The 3,630-nt window shown below is 39.1% G+C and overlaps 1 pseudogene; it reads right to left on the bottom strand.

Annotated features, from left to right (window-relative positions):
- Nucleotides 1-1,425: 1,425 nt before the first annotated feature.
- Nucleotides 1,426-2,167, bottom strand: LOC102862560 (annotated as a pseudogene).
- Nucleotides 2,168-3,630: the final 1,463 nt, after the last annotated feature.

Raw genomic sequence — 3,630 nt, 5'->3', positions numbered from 1 at the left:
CCCTGATTAAAACAGTCTTGGAAGGAGGAGTGGCATCCACTTCCGTAATAGCTTGTCTTCGGAAACCCTATGAACCTGGAGAGAGGATGAAAGGCACCCAAGTGTTGAGGACTCTCCTTCATAAGGTCTCTACGAGTCCCCTGCGACTCAATGGCACTTAACAACAACAACAACAACAACAACAACAACAACATATTTTAACCAGTAGAATAGCTGAGTCATACGGAATTTCTATGTTCAGCCTTTTGAGGAAACATCAAACGGCCTTTTAGAGTGGTTGTATGATTTTACAACCCCACGAACAACATATAAGGGTTCCTATCTCATCACATCTTCTCTAACATTTCTTACTTGATGTCCTATTAAACTTTGCCACTGCTACTGGAGTGAGATGATATCTCATTGTGGTTTTGATTTGCATCTGTCTTATTGCAGTGATTTTGAGCATTTCTTCATGTGTCTGTTGTTAAACATTGTTGAGTTGAGACTGACTCATAGGACCCCTGTGAACAATATATCTAATCCTTGTCCTAGTCTGTGCCATTCACATCATCTTGGTCACACTTAAATCCATTGCTGCAGCTACTATGTCAACCCATCTCATTGGCATTCTTCCTCTTTTTTGCTGATCCTCCACCTTTCTAAGCATGATGTCCTTTTCCAAAGAATAGCCTCTTCTAACAACATAACTAAAGTATGTATGGTGGAGCTTCAACATCCTTGCCTCCAAGAAGCACTCTGGCTGTATTACCTCCAAGACATACGTGTCCATGGGACACTAGGTACTCTTCTTTAACACAACTCAAAGGCATCAATCCTTCTTATGGCATCCTTATTCATTGTCCAGCTCTCAGATGACTGCAGGTGATGGAAAAGACCATGGCTTGAATTAGGCATATCTCAGTCTGTAAGCTGACATCTTTGCTCTCCAGCACTAAGGAGAGGTCTCTGAGAGTGGATTTTCCCAGTACAATAGATTTTTTGATTGGTTGATTTTTTTTAAATTTTAAAAGTCTTTATTCAAAGTTATTGTAAAAAGTAAACATATGCTTTTAAATCTATAATGCCAGCAAATTTATCTTTAAATAAAAAATGTATAAACATATAATGAACAAACATTGATATTTTGTTATGCTTAAGTCATGAACTCACATCTCATGCTTAAAATTAAAATGCTTATCTGGTATGTCTCTAATGAACAACTTTTACTTATTGCATGTAGCAGCTTCTGTTGAAAATCCTTCAGCTTGTGTGGGATCTCTGCATCTGTGTTAGTTATTTCTGGAGTGTGGGGATGGGAGATTCCAACTCTACAATCACTGTTTTCATTGTGGAAACATTTCCAGATCTTTGTTTCATTTCACTCAACAGAAAAAAAGGCAGCTCTATTTGGGTGTAATGTGTTTTCTTTTCAGATGCAGTTGCTCAAATTATAAATGGTAAAGAAGAATAAAACTCTTTACACAGGTCCCGAGGCTCACAGACAGCACAGCCACTGCTAATGTTCCACTCCATCCTTTGGGAGAGGTAAACCATGGCGCTGTCTATCAGTAATCCACTCAGGATGGCCAATAAGAACAGCTTCCGACTGGCATCAGGGCCACTTGAATTGCCTAAAAGTTTGATGTAAGAACAAATACATTGATTTGTTTGAGGAACAGCATTGTGTAGTCATATTTCCAAATGACAGCTAGAATCAGCAGGAGTTTTTCATAGCTAGACAGAAATAGCACTTCCATCAGTAAAATGAAGATGGACTTTTTACCACTATCAGTCATCATTCAAACCACAGAAAAGTAAAAATGCCAATAAAACAAGCAGTTTGTTAAAAAAAATTGTAAACATTCTGTATAAATTCCTCTCAGCATATCTGATCAAGTCATCAGGCTTGGTGTTCTGGTTTAAGTCTTGAAGCCGCCACCTGCTCAGGTACGCCTCATAGAGCAAACAAAAGATGCAGAGTTTCTCATGGGTTTTTATTTTAGTATTGAAAAGAATATGTCTGTAGGCCTAGCACATAAAATCACATTAATTAAGATGGTAACAGGACCATACTTGATTTCTTTGTCTACAGATAGGATTTATAGATGGTTATCTTGTGCACATGGTGCTTGTAGTCATTGTACAGCTTTTTGGCCTCTTCATTGTACTTCATGCACCTGTACATATGGGCAGGAGGCTGACTCAGTGGGAGGAATGGCAGTGGCCCCTTTGGTGTTCCATTTCCCTGGCATGGACCACTCTACTCACCGGTGCCCATGGCCTGCAACTCTGCCCAGGTCTTTTGAATTCTTGACTGTTGGCACCAATGATGTTGATTGTGGATCCAAGTAAGAGGAAATCATTGACAGCTTCAATCTTTTCACCATGATGTTGTGTGTCTTCTGGCTTATTAGTGAGGATCTTTGTTTCCTTGATGTTGAGATGTAATGCATATTGAAGGCTATATTTTTTTTTATCTTCTGCAATAAGTGTTTAAAATTCTTCTCACTTTCAACAAGCAAGCTTGTGTCTTTTGCATAATGAGGTTGTTGAGGAGTCTTCTTCCAATTCTGATACCACATTCTTCTTCATAAACTCCAGCTTCTCAAGTGATTTGTTTAGCTTACAGATTGAATAGATGTGGAGAAAGCACACAACCCTGACACACACCTTTCTAGATTTTAAACTATGCAGTGTTTCCTTGTTGTGTTTGGAAAAAAGCTTTTAGTTTAGTTTTCTTATAAGCATAATTAAATCTTCTGGAATTCTCATTCTATCAACGTTAGCCAGAGTTTTTATTATTGACATGGTCAAATGCCTTTATATAGTTAATAAAACAGAAATATACATTCTTCTGGCATTCTTTGCTTTCAGCCAAGATCCATCTGACACCAGCAATTATATTCCTAGTGCCCATGACTTCTTCTAAACCCAGCTTGAACTTCTGGCAGTTCTCTGTCAATATATTGTCCTAGCCATTTTTTTATGATCTTCAGTAATAAAACATACCTGATCCAAGTCATGGTGCTTTCAATGGCTTCCTAAGCATCTGAATGTTGGAAAATGAATAAGGATGACAGAAGAAGAATCAATGCCTTTGAGTTGTAGTGCTTGTGAAGAGTATTGACTATCTTGTCAAAAGACAGTCAAAAGACTATGTCAAGACAAGAGTGTCTTGGATGAAGAACAACTAAGGTGTTCCTTAGAAGCAAGGATGGTGAAACTTTATCTTCAAAGTTTTGTGCATGATGTCAGAAGAGTCCAGTCTTTGGAGAAAGGACATCATGCTGGGAAAGGTCAGAGTAAGAGAGGAAGACCATCCACAAGATGTATTGACCTCGTGGCTGTACTAATGGGCTTGAGTATGACAGAGATCATGATGATGGTGCAGGCTGGGGCACAGTTCACATTTGTCATTCACAGGGCTGCTATGAGCTGTAATTGACTTGAGGACACCTAACAAGAACCAGAGGAGGGATGGGGTCATTCCTAGGGAAGTGCATCCTATCTTGGGGGAAAGAAGCCTGTATATCATTTTCAAATGAGAGATGGATTGACCCAGGGAGGGGAGATTCTTTGTAGATTAAGACAGCTTATACATCTGGGGATCATCCTTGCTTCCAGCAAGGGAGGGAATGAATGATTCTT

This window comes from Elephantulus edwardii, unplaced genomic scaffold (assembly GCF_000299155.1).
Source record: "Elephantulus edwardii isolate Elephantulus edwardi_28Jun2011 unplaced genomic scaffold, EleEdw1.0 scaffold00071, whole genome shotgun sequence".
NCBI classification, from domain to species: domain Eukaryota; kingdom Metazoa; phylum Chordata; class Mammalia; order Macroscelidea; family Macroscelididae; genus Elephantulus; species Elephantulus edwardii.
Note: the sequence above shows the minus strand (reverse complement) of the source record. Positions and strands in the feature narration are given on the sequence as shown.